The following is a 14,419-nucleotide window of genomic DNA, read 5'->3' as shown; positions in this document are numbered from 1 at the left end:
CGAGACCTGGGACTTGACCATCCTCTCACTCCCGTTTCCTGTATTAATGGTATTATGCTGTAAAGGTGTCATTGTTTCCCACTCAGCGCCGTTGTCTAGATCCATCATGTTCCGTGTCCAATGCTGCAGTGCTATTCAACGCTTCTGACATTTGCAGAGTAATTCGTAGTATACATTTACTACTTTTAATTCATTCATTCCTGTAGTGCTGGATACAACCCCTGGCTGCCACAAAGAACACCCTACTATGTGCCCCCTTATGGACCTGAACTAGATTAGACTATTTACCCTGGAATATTGTACAGTGGGGGGTTGTTTGCACAACTTTGTGAGGTACAAGCAGATTACTTTCTAGAGTGGCTGCAGCTGTCTACATTCTCCCCAGCAGCACCCTGTGTCCTTGTAAACACTTCGTATTACCTTCCCTGGATGTTTTAGTTTGCATTTTTATTAACGACTACTGGTGAGTTGAAGCATATTTCCCTATGCTTCTTTGTCATTTGGACCTTATATCAAGTGCTTTTTTAAAAAAAAATTCTATTTATCTCATCAAATAGGTCATCAAATCCGTTCACAAAAATTTAGTTAAAATGTATTTGTAAATCCATCTGGGCTTTTGGCTTTTTCTTCTTTTGAGGGGATGTTTCTATACTATTTGACTGCATCAGGTTTATTCAAATTTTGTTTCTTGTGCCAACTTTGGTATTTTATATTTTTAGAAATGTAGGGGGGAGGGTATAGCTCAAGTGGTGGGGTGCATGCTTAGCATGCATGAGGTCCTGGGTTCAATCCCTAGTATCTCTTCTAAGAATAAATCAATGAATAAACCTAAATACCTCCCCCCACCAAAAAAAAAAAAAGAAAAGAAATGCATTCATTTTAGGTTGTCAAATTTATTTGCAAATAGTCATTCATAAGATTATTTTACTATTATTCTAACTTCATTTGGCTTCTTATTCATTTTCTTATTTGCATCTTTGTTCTTTTATTTTTACCAGGTTTGACAGAGGTTTACATAATGTATTGATCATTGATCTTTAAAAAAAAACCATCTCTTGATTTTGTTATTGTTTTCTCTTATTTTTCCTAATTCTCTATTGATTTCTTCTGCCCTTTATGTTTATCTTTTTTTTTTTTTTTTGCTTGAGTGTGCCCTGTCTCTCTTAATCTGCATTCTTTTTTTTTTAAATGAAAGCAAGTTTATTTAGAGATACACATTCCATAGACAGAATACAGTCCATCTCAGAAGGGACAGTGGTCCCAGAGCATGGGGTCATCTAGGAAAGTGACAGTGGAGATTTCTTCGGGAAGATACACACTCCATAGACAGAGTAGGGGCTGTCTCCAAATGCCAGAGAGGTGGCCTTAAGCTACATTTTTGAATTGAGAATTTAATTTTTTGTTTTCCTAATAAATGCACTTAAGCTGTACATTTCCTTCTAGTACATAAGTTGTGTCCTACAGTTTTGGCATTTACTATTTTCATTGTTCTATTTTGTCCTATTCTGTTACAGTATTCATTTCCACGTGTTTTGTAACTCATTTTAGGTGGTCCTCTTTAACTCAGAAGCTTTGGCTTATCTTTTTTTTTACTTCTTCCTAATGCTATTACATTGTGGTCAGAGGTTTGTATTAATTCTTTGGAACTGAATGAATCTTCTTTTGGCCTTATACGTAATCAGTTTTCTTAACTGTTACATGTATATTCTGTACATGTATTCTGAGCTTTTGAGTGTAAATTTCTCAACTATTAGTTCAAGGCATCAAACTATTGGATCTTTATCAATCTGGTAGGTGGGAAATTATATTCCAGTGTAGTTTTTATTTGCCTTTTTCTTATTATGAATGAGTTTGAACTACTTTTCTGTGAACTGTCTATATCTCCTGCTCAATATTCAATTGAAAAGTGACCTTTTACTCACATAGTAGGGAAATTAGCACCTTATGATGTGATTTGCAAAAATTTTTTTCAGTGTACTATTTTTTTTTTAATTTGCTTACAGTCCTCTTTTGCCATGAAAAATTTATTTTTATGTTATCCAATTTACCACTATTTTCCTTTAAGACTTCTGAGTTTTGGTTCATATTTGAAAGGCCTTCTGCATCTTTAGACAATTTTAAACGTTTCCCAAGATTTCTCCTTTACTTTTGTGCTTTCATTTTTCCATATTTAAATTTTTTGTGTGTAAGAATCTAATTTTACCCCCATATGGCTACCCTATTTCTCAGCACCATTTACAGATAGCACATCTTTTTCCACTTATTTTAATTGCTACCTTAGGCGTATACTAAATTACCAGATGTAGTGGGGTACATTTATATATTTCCTATTCTGTTGCATTAACTTAATTTATTATCTCTAATTGTTTTTAGAGAGGGATTTTGACATCTCTGGCTAAAATTGTGAATTTGTCTATTTTTCTTTTTTGGTTCTATCAGTTTTTGTTTTATGTGTTTTGAAGCTCTTGTATTAAATGCATAAACATTTGGAATTGTTATGTACTCTTAGCCAATTTATCTCTGTATCATTACAAAATGACCTTCTTAGTCCCTTGTAATATTCATTGCTCCCAAACCTACTTTGTCTGATATTAATACCCCCAATCCAGTGCTCCTTTAATTAGTCTTAGCACAGCGTATCTTTTCTCAACCTTTTACTTTTAACTTATTTATGTCTTTCTATTTAAATGTATTTCTCATAAAGATCATACAACTGGATATTGTTTTTAAAATTCAGTCTGAAAAAATCTCTGCTTTTAATTGAGGTGATTAGACCATTCACATTTTTAAAATAATTTATTGAAGTGAAATTCACACAATATGAAATTGGCCATTTTTAAGTGAACAATTTAGTAGTATTTATTACATTCACAGTGTTGTGCAACCACCACATCTGTCTAGCAGACACTAATCTGCGTTCTATCTCTATGGATTTATCTGTTTGGGACATGCCATATACACGGAATCATACAGTGTGTGATCTTTTCTATTCAGCTTCTTTAGCATAATGTTTAACAGGTTCATCCATGTAAGCCTTATTTGTACTTCGGTTCTTTCTGTGGTTGAATAATATTCCACTGTATGTATGTACCAAATTTGTTTATCTGTTACTACGAGGGTTGCGTGTATGAGCCATAATTGCTTGTTTGTGGGGGCCTACGCATGACCTGGTGTAGTGTGTTGCCATGTGTCTGTGATTAAGGCGAGGTTGTTGGGGCCTGTGTGATGCTGGGTCAGCCTGATCAGCTGTCTGTCATCAACGTGTAGTGTGGGCCAATGGACGGTTAAAAGTCACAAGGAGCTGATATCCTTGACCTGAAGTTTGGGGACTCCCTGGACAGGATCCCAGAGGTCCTTTAACTCTCAGAAGTTGTGGTTATGCAGTTGCATACTGGGGCCTAGGTGTAGTTTTCTAGGGGTCAGAGAAAAAATTTGACTTAGATTCCCAAAGAAATAACCCATCTTAGCTCAGGCAGGTATAATAAAATACCACAAACTGGGTGGCTTAGACAACAAACATTTTTCACAGTTCTGAAGGTTGGACATCAGATCAGGGTGCTAGGTAGCATGGTTGAGTTCTGGTGAGAATCTCTACTGAGTTACAGACTGGCAACTTCTTGTATCCTCACCTGGCCCAGAGAGACCGCCGTGGTCCCTTTGTTGCTGTCATCCCATTTACGAGATCTTTATCCTCATGACCTAATTTTCTCCCAAAGGCGCCACCTCCAAATACCATCATTTTGGGGATGAGATTTCAACATAGAAATTTTGGAAGGCACAAACATTCAGTCTGTAACAACAACTGAAGTGTCAAGAACCTGTGGACTAGAATCTCAAGATTGTAAGAACTGTCCAGGGTGTGTGCAATAATCTTGTCCTAAATCATGCCCTACAGTGAATGGATAGCTGAGTAATTTATGGTTTGTGTGTATCACAGAACTTTGTACAACCATGAATTGTATTTGATTATTCAAAAATTAGTTACAGTGAAATACACAGTGGGTATTAGACGATGCTAAGGACTTACTGTTAGTTTCATTAGGTGTGGTGCCATTTTGTTAAGTGAATTATTTAGAGCTGAAGTGTCATCATATCTAATTTAAAGCAGTTAGCAAAGTATACGTTAATCAAGGCACTCTGTAAACAATCATTAAACACAGGTGTTGAGTGTGTGCTTGTTTATTGTTCTCCTTTGTATATTTGAAAAGTTACATAACATTTTTAAAAAGCATAGTTTTTAAAAAAAAGACTTTGTATTTTGGAGCAGTTTTAGGTTTACAAGAAAATTAAGAGGAAGATACAGATTTTTCCTTTTATACCTCCTACCCCTACACATGCATAGCTTCTCCCATTATCAGCATCACCCACCAGAGTGGTACATTTGTTCCAGTTGATAAACCTACACTGACACATCATAATTACCCAAAGTCTATAGTTTACATTAGGGCTCACTCTTTGTGTTGTACAGTGTATGGGTTTGGACAAATGTATGATGATATGTATCCATCATTATAGTATCTATCATACAGAGTATTTTTGCTGCCATAAAAATCCTCTGTGATCCTCCTATTCATCTCTTCCCCTACCCTCATCTCAGGAAATCACTGATCTTTTTACTGTCTCTTTAGTTTTGCCTTTTCCAGAATGTCTCATGGTTGGAATCATACAGTGTGTGGCTTTTTTCAGATTGGCTTCCTTCACTTACTGCTATGCAGCTAAACTTTCCTCCATGTCTTTTCATGGCATAGTAGCTCATTTCTTTTTAGCACTGAATAGTATTACATTGTCTGAATGTACCAGTTTATCTAGTCACCTACTGAAGGACATCTTGGTTGCTTCCAAGTTTTGGCAGTTGTGAATAAAGCTGCTATAAACATCCATGTGCACATATTTTAGTGTGTGTGGACATAAGTTTTCAATTCATTTGGGTAAATACCAAGGAGTGATTGTTGGATCAAATGGTAAGAGCATGCATAGTTTTGTAAGAAAGTGGCAAACTGTCTTCCAAACTGGCTGTTCCACTTTGCATTCCCACCAACAATGAATGAGAGTTCCTGTTGTTCCACATCCTTGCCAGCATTTGGTGGTGTCAGTGTTACAGATTTTTAGCTATTCTAAAAGGGGTGTGTAGTGGTATCACATTGTTGCCTTAATTTGCACTTCCCTGATGACGTGATGTTGAGCATCTCTTCATACGCTTATTTACTGTCTGTGTTACCTTTTTTGGTGAGGTGTCTGTTCAGGTCTTTGGCCCATTTTTTAATCAGATTGTTTGTCTTCTTATGGTTGAGTTTTAAGAGTCTTTGTATATTTTGGATAACTCCTTTATCAGATATGCCTTTTGCAAATATTTTCTGCTAGCTTGCAGCTTGTCTTCTCATTCTCTTGACGTAAGTTTTTCCCCATTTTTTGAAATCACTTATTGAAAATAAATAAATAAATAGTATCATTAGGGAAAATATTAGATAAAATAGTGATGAACCAGAATACTCCAGAAATTACTAGTTAGTATTTATGGGGAAAAATACAAATAGTTTAAAAGATCTTATAAAATAAATATATGTACTGTAACACAATATTGCCCATCATCCAGTTCTACCAGGATTCTGTGATTAGCTACTGCAGTTGCTGACTGACAGTACACCCTGGAAAGACTTCAGGACAAAAGACAAGATAAGGCACCAGCTCTGGAGCCGTTGGGGGCCTTCTCTGATCCCCAGATGGGTCACCAAAATGTTGACCTAAAACAAATAGACTGCCCGATATTTCTCCACCAAAGATGGGTTTATTCAGGATCAGCAGAGAATTGCAGTTTGGGTGTGCAGCCATGGTGAGCCGTGTGCAAGTCCCCCCGATGGAGACGGAAGAACACTTTCACAGAGGAGAAAGGAAGTCGGGAGGGCTGTAGTAAATGAAGAGTCCAGGTCTTTTCACTGGCTGGGCCCTTGACAGGAAGTCTTTCTTCCTGTTGGGCTCTGTCGTTGCAGGATGTGAGCACTCCCCCTTCTGGTCTCCTGACTTTATTTAATTGAAGTTTCTGTTTATTAATTTCTTACATGTTTTTGCCTCAGAACCAGCCTCTGTACCCCGAAAATGGATTGAGACTTGGAGGCAGAGTTTTGGGAAGAGTAGAAAAGAATAGCTTTATTGCTCTGCCAGGCAAAGGGGAGTCATAGCAGGCTCATGCCTTAGAGACTGTGAATCCATCTTGGAGTTGGGGTCTTGAAGTTTTATAGAAAAAAACTGGATGGAACAGAAAAGGTGATAACAATTAGGGTGCTTCACAGGGTGTTGCTACATTCCCCTTAACTTCGATGATCTTTCTGGCTTCATGGGAGTATTTTCCATTCTTCTGAGATTATAGGCCCATTACCTATGTTCTACAAAACACTAGAACACAGTTCTGCCAAGTTCTCTGTCACTTTCTAATGAGAATCATCTTTCTTGCAGTTTTCAAGAGTATATTCATAACTTCCATCTGAGAGCTCACTAGGACCACCTTTAATGTCCACATTTCTATCAACAGTGCAATCTAGGCTTTTTCATATATGCACCTCAGAACTCTTCAGCCTTTACCCATGGCCCAGTTCCAAGCCACTTTCACATTTTTGGGGGGTAATTGTTACTGCAGCATTCCCACTTTGTGGTGTCATAATGTCTACAACAGTCACTTTCCAGCTTAAATCTATTATTGTTTCCCATTATCCACTGGATAATGCCTGCACTTGTCTACAAGATACCAAATGCTTCATCTGGCCTCTGGTTGCCTAAACTTGTCTTTCTGGACTCTGATTTTGTTGCAGTCTGCATAATCCCCATTCATTCTGCCACCTCTATGACATTGCACATGAGGTTCTCTTTACCTAAAATTCAAATATCTGCTACTGTATTTCCAGTTTTAAATGGGATTTATTTAAATCTGCTATATCCATTCAGGGAAGGCTTCATGCCCTCCCCAGAACTAGGTCAAATATTTTCTTCTGCTCTCCCAGAGACTTCTGTTGTTTAAAATACACTTATCAGAGTGACCTTTTCCATTTAAAATAATTTCTTTAAAATTATACACACTGTTTGTAACATCCTAAAACATACACAGATGTAATTTTATTACAATTATTTTTATGCAACTTTTACTCAATTCCCTCAATTCTCTGTCTCATCCCTTCAACCTCACTGTGTCCTCAAGTATCTTCTTCTAAAAAATAAAACACAAATGTTATTTATTGTTGCTTTTGCTTTAAATTTCCATAAGCAACATGGAACAGTAGGCTTTTAAAAACTTTTTTCACTCAGCAAAAACTATGTCTGGTTCTTTTATTTGCACTGCTCCAAAATATTCCACCTGATTTTATTTGGCTGTTCCTTGAATGATGAATACTAGATTGCCTCCAATCCCACCAACAAACTCCATCCCTCCAACAACATAACAAACAAGGCTGTGATTAAAATTCTTACATGTATCTCTTATGGAAATTTGAATTTTTCTGAGGTATATACCCAGAAATGGGATTGCTGTATCATAGGGTCCACTTATATTTAATTTGACCAAGAACTGCCAAGCCACTGTCCACAATAGCTGTATATTCCTGCCAGTAGTGTCTAAGAGTTCCTTTCTCTCCACACTACCAAACACTTGGCATTATCCAGCTTTCTAACTTTCTACAATCAGATATGTATAAACTGGTATCCTGTTTAAATTTTAAGTTAAGATTTGATGTAACTGTGCAGAGACACACCCGGGCGCCTAGGGTACATTCTAGGTAGGACCATGGAGACAACTGTCAGTGCACGCGTTGAGGAGCTACATGGCTAGCTGGGCAGACACTGTCAGTGCACACGCTGGGTGGAACAACAAGAATGCACAGTGGCTAAGTGCTGACTCCTCGGCAGAAAAGGTCCTAGGTGAGGACTCACTCTAGCTACACGGGTACAGACAGCCCAGAGGGCCTGTGGTGTGTGATCCAAGGGGAGCCACAGAGCCCACTGTCAGTGTGTGCTTGGCAGCAGTAACTCCAGCTGCAGAGCCCACTGTCAGTGAGCACATGGGGGCAGCAGGTCCAGCCATGGCAGGCAACAGCATGCTCACTAAGCAGTGCCACAACAATGCACAGCAGCTAAAAGCTGAAATGTGGGCACAGGCCCTGGGTAGGAGTACTCGGGGGTTTGTTTCACAGTGATGGCACCCTGGCTCCACCCACTCCACACCAGAGCTTAGTGCCAGATCTGGGGCGCACAGGTCATGAGGAAGTCTGCCGCAGAGGGAGACCCGATCCCAGGCAGCAGCACAGCCACTTCAATTCCTGAAACCACCTCATCCCAACTTCCAGCCCCAGTCTATTCCACATGTGGTTCGATAATCACCTCCTCTGGGGCAGGGCATGCATTCAAGGGCAATGGAACCTGACAGACCTTGACCTCAGGGCTTCTACTTCCAACTAGGGAGCAGACCCCATGCCCGAAGGGGTGATGACAGCCACAGAACAAAGAGACTCTCATCCAGCACAGGCCCTAGACACAACACCAACCATGCCCCCTATCAAGGGGATAACAGCTAGCAAACTCTAGGGAAAGACGTGGCTGGTATCCACAGCAAAAACAGCCCTTGCCCCCAGAATACTGGACAGACACAGTCTACACAGGCATGCTCCCATGTAAAAACACTTTCAAGACCACAGTAGATAACTGTTTCTCCTAAATTGACAGAGACAGGGTAAAGTTAAATGAAAATACAGAGGAATTACTCCTAATTAAAAGAACAAGAGAAAATCCCCTCAAAGAACAAATAGTGAAAGACTTCATCAGTATAACAGACCCCAGATTAAAAAAGGAGGTAATAGAAATGCTAAAGGAATTAAGAGACTATCAATAAAAATGCAGGTCACTAACAAGGAACTAAAACTATAAAGATGAATGGATCAAAAATAGACAATTCAATTGCCAAGATAAAGACCAGCCTAGAAGGAATGAATAGCAGACTAAATGACACAGGAGAATGATTATGTGATTTGGAAGACAGAATAATGGAAATCACTCAATCAGTACAGCAGACAAGAAGACAAATGAAAAAAAAAAAAGTAACATACAAGATCTATGGGATCATATAAAACAGGGCCACCTACATATAATAAGGGTTCAAAAGGAGATGAGAGGAAAGGGGACTGAAAATGTATCTGAAGAAATTATTGCTGGTAACTTCCTAAGCCTAAATAAGGGAAAAGATATACAGCTACAGTAAGCAAAGAGGGTCCCAAACAAGGTGAGCCCAGACAGACCCACACCAGATGGCTTTACTGGAGAATTCTATCAAACATACAGAGAACTTATACCTATCCTGATAAAACTATCCCAAAACATTGGAGAGGAGGGAACACTCCCAAGTTCATTCTATGAAGCCCTGGTACCATCACTCTGATACCCAAACTGGACAAAGCCAAAAAAAAAAAAAAAAAGGGTAAATTACAGGCTAATATCTTTGAGCAATACAGAGGCAAAAATCCTCAACAAAATATTAGCAAACCAAATCCAACAACACATAAGAAGGATCATACATGAATAAGTTGGATTCATTCCACAGTTGCAAGGATAGTTCAACATCTGCAAATCAATATGATACACCTTAACAAAAAGACAAAAACCACATGATCATCTTAATTAATAGATGCAGAAAAAGCATCAGACAAAATTCAACATCAATTCATGATTTAAGGAAAAACTCTCACTAAAGTGGGTTAGAGGTAACATACCTTAACATAATAAAAACCACTTATGACAAACCCACAGCCAACATAATATTCAAGAGTGAAAACCTGAAAGCCTTCCTTCTAATTTCAGGAACAAGACAAGGATGCCAACTCTCACCACTTCTATTCAACATAGTATTGGAAGTCCTGGCCACAGCAATCAGACAAGAAAAAGGAACAAATAAAAGACATCCAAATTAGAAGGGAAGAGGTAAAACTGTCATTATTTGCAGATGACATGATACTCTACAGAATCCTAAGGACTCCATACAAAAACTATTAGGACTAATAAATGAATTTAGCAAGTTACCAGGACTCAAGATTAATACATAGAAATCTGTTGCATTTATTTATCCTAACAATGAAATACCAGAAAGAGAATGTAAAAAAATTTTTAATCACATAAAAAAATTAGGAATTAAAAAAAAGTTAGGAATAAACTTAACCAAGGTAAAAGGCCTATACATGGAAAAACTACAAAGCATTAATAAACAAAATTAAACATGATTTAATGAAATGGAAAGATATACAATGCTCTTGGATTGAAAGAATATTGTTAAAATGGCCATACTACCCAAAGCAATCTACAGATTTAATGCAATACCTATCAAAATACCCATGACATTTTTCACAGACATACAACAAATAATTCTAACATTTATATGGAACTGCAAAAGACCCAGAACTGTCAAAGCAATCCTGAAGTAAGAACAAAGCTGGAAGCATAACACATTAGACACCAGACAATACTAGGAAGCTACAGTAATCAAAATAGCATGGAATTGGCACAAGTAAAACAGACATATAGACCAATGGAACATAATGGAGAGCCCAGAAATACACACACACACACACACACACAAGCAGTTAGTCTACAGCAAGAATATACAATGGAGAAAAGACAGTGTTTTCAACAAATGGTGCTGGGAATATTGGACAGCTACACATAAATCAATAAAATTACAAGTCTCTCAAATCATATGCTCAAAATTGTTTATAAAGACCTACATTTGGAGAAAGTCCCCAGACCTCTGGCAGAGTGCCGCATGCACATGCACGTGGACCTCCCCCCCCCCCCCCCCCCCCCGCTTCCAGGGTTAAAGACCTACATTTAACACATGATGTAATAAAACTCCTAGAAGAAAACATAGGCAAAGCATTCTTGGACATAAGTTGTAGCAATATTTTCTTAGATCAGTCTCCAAAGGCAAAAGAAATAAAGCAAAAATAAACAAATGGGACCTAGTCAAACTTAAAAGCTTTTGCACAGCAAAGGAAAGCAACAAAATAAAAAACATACGGAGTGGTAGAAAAGATTTTTAAATGATGCAGCTGACAAGGGGTTAATATCCAAAATATACAAACAGCTCATGCAACTCAATAACAACAAAAATAAACAATCAAAAAATGGGCAGGATACCTAAATAGACATTGTCCCAAAGTAGACATACAGATGGCCAACAGGCACATGAAAGATGCTCAACATCATTAATTATTAGAAAAATGCAAATCAAAACCACAATGAAGTATTACCTCACACCATTCAGAAATGGCTATCTTCAAAAGTGTACAAATAATAAATACTGGAGAGGGCTTGGAGAAAAGGGAACCCTCCTACACTGGTGGTGGGATGTAAATTGGTGCAATCACTATGGAACAGGATGGAAGTTCCTATTAAAACTAAAAACAGAGCTACCATATAAGCAGACCATCCCACTCCTGGGTACATATCTGGAAAAGATGAAAACTCTAATTCCAAAAGATACATGTGCCCCAATGTTCACAGCAGCTCTATTTACAACAGCAAAGACAGGGAGACAATCCAAATGCCCATCAACCAACAGTTGGCTTAAGAAAATGTGGTATATATATATACACAATGGAATATTAGTCATAAGAATGAAATGTTGCTATCTGCAACAACATGGATAATATAAAGAATATTAAACTTTAATATTATACTTTAAGTCAGACAGAGAAGACAAATAGTATATGGTATCAGTTGTATGTGGAATCTAAAAAATAATGCAAATGGATCTACATACAAAAAAGAAAACATACAGAAAACAAATTTATGATTACCATTGGAAAAAGGGAAGGGGGAGGGATATATTAGGAGTATGGGATTAATATATACAAGCTACTATACATAAAATAGATAAGCAACAAGGACTTACTGTATAGCAGAGGAAATTAATTCAATATTTTATAATAAAGTATAATGGAAAATAATCTGAAAAATGTGTAACTGAACCACTTTGCTATACACCTGAAAGTAGCACAAATTGTAAATCGCTATACTTCAATTAAAAAGTTATAAAGAGTTAGTCGTAATCTTCAATGATATCAAAATATCCCTATGGAACTAAAAAAAAAAAAGACATCTGGAGTAGATATCTTAATACACAAATGAGTTTTAGGTCTAAATTGTTACGAGACAAAGAGGAAATTAAATATTGGTAAAAGTGTCAGTTCATCAAGAAGATAAACATATTTGCACCAAACAGCAGAGACTCAAAAGTAAACAGTGACAGAATTGTTGGGAAAACCAGTTGTACAATAGTTGGTGACTTAAACACCTAATTTTCAATAGTGGGTAGAATATCCAGACAGAATACCAGTAATTAACTGGAGGACTTGAACAACACTAAAAACCAACTAGCCCTAACAGACATATCTGGAACATTCCACCCAACAACAGCATACACACATTGATCTCAAGTGCACGTGGTACATACTCAAGGACAGACCATAAAACAATTCTGAAACAACTGAAAGCATACAAAGTAGCTTCTGTTACTAAAGTGGAGTAAGGTTAGAAGTCAATATTAGAAGGAAAATGGAAAATTTTTAAAATATGTGGGAGTTAGACAATATATTAAACAACCAGTTGGTCAAAGGAGAAATCACTGGGTAAATTAGAAAATACTTTGAGATGAAGAAAAATAAAAACATAACATACCAAAGCTTATGAGAGGCCATTAAAGCAGTTCTCAGAGGGAAATTTATAGCTGTAAATGCCTACATTGAAAAAGAAGAAAATCTCAAATATGTAAAATCTCTAACTTTACATCTTAAGGAACTAGAAAAAGTGGAGCAAATTAAATCCAAAGGTAGCAGATGGAAGAAAATAGACAAAGCAGAAATAAACTATAAAAGAAATTTTTCAAAAAAAGAATGAAACCTAACAAAATGAAACCAAGTTAGCTCTTTGACAAGATCAACATAACTGACAAATGTTCTGATAAAGTGTTTAAGAAAAAAAGAGAAAATGCAAAGTCAGACATAAAAGTGAGGACATTACAAACCTTACAGAAATTAAAAGGATTATAAGAGAATACTACAAATAATTGTACACCTACAAGTTAAATGATCTAGATTAAATGTACAAATCTCTAGAAACATACAAATTACTAAAACTGACTCAGTAAGAAATCACAACAGACCTGTAACAACTGAAGAGTCTGAATCAGTAGTTCAATACCTCCAAAAAAGAAGAGTCGAGGACTAGATGTGAAGGCTTCACTAATGAATTCAAATTTTTAAAGAAGGATTAACAGCAATCTTATTCAAACTCTTTCAAAAAACAGAAGAGAGAATACTTCCTAACACATTCCATGAGGCCAGCATTATCCTGATACCAAAGCCAGACAAAAATGCCACTAGAAATGAAAACTACAAATATCTCTCATGGATATAGATACAAAAATCCTCAACAAAATATTAGCAAGCCAAATCCAACAGTACACTAAAAGGATTATACAGCATGACCACGTGGATTTATCCTAGGAATATAAGGGTGGTTCAAGATAAGAAAATAAATCAAGTTAATACACTACATTAATAAAACAAAGGCAGAAAAGCCCAACATGATCATTTCAACTGAAAAGGCACTTGAAAAAGTAAAACACCCTTTCTGGATAAAAGTGGTCAGTGAACTAGGAATTGAAGCGAATTTCTGTAACATGATAAAGTATATTTATGGAAAACCCACAACTAGCATCATCCCCAATGGTGAAAGTTTGAAACCTTTTTCCTTAATATTAAGAACAAAACAAGAATGTATGATTTCACGACTGGTACTCAACATTGTACTGGAAGTCCTGGCCAGAGGAATTAATTTAATAAAAGGCATCCACATTGTTAAGGAAGAATTAAAGCTATCTCTATTTGCGATAACATGATTTCATATAGATAGAAAATCCTAAAATATCCATGGCGGGGGGGGGACCCTTGAGTAAATAAACAAATTTAGTAAAATTAAAGGGTACAGGATCAGCACACAAAAATTAGTTGTGTTTCTATACACCAGCAATTAACAATCCAAAAAGGAACTAAGAACATTCTATTTATAATAGCATCCAAAAGAATAAAATACCTAAGAATAAATTTAACCGAGGGAACGAAAGACGTATACACTGAAAACTATAAAACATTGCTGAACAAAATTAAAGACATAATTAAATGGAAAGACATCCAATTTTCATTGATTTGAAAATGTAGTAGTGTTACATTAGTCTATTGGGCTGCCATAACAAATTACTGTAACTGGATGGCTTAAACTACAGAAATTTATTTCTCACAGTTCTGGAGCCTGGATATTCAAAATCATCATGTTGGCAGATTTGATTTCTCCTGAGGCCTCTCTCCTTGACCTGTAGGTGGCCATTTTGTTACTG

This window comes from Vicugna pacos, chromosome 9, assembly GCF_048564905.1.
Source record: "Vicugna pacos chromosome 9, VicPac4, whole genome shotgun sequence".
NCBI classification, from domain to species: Eukaryota; Metazoa; Chordata; class Mammalia; order Artiodactyla; family Camelidae; genus Vicugna; species Vicugna pacos.
This window is presented reverse-complemented; position numbering follows the sequence as displayed.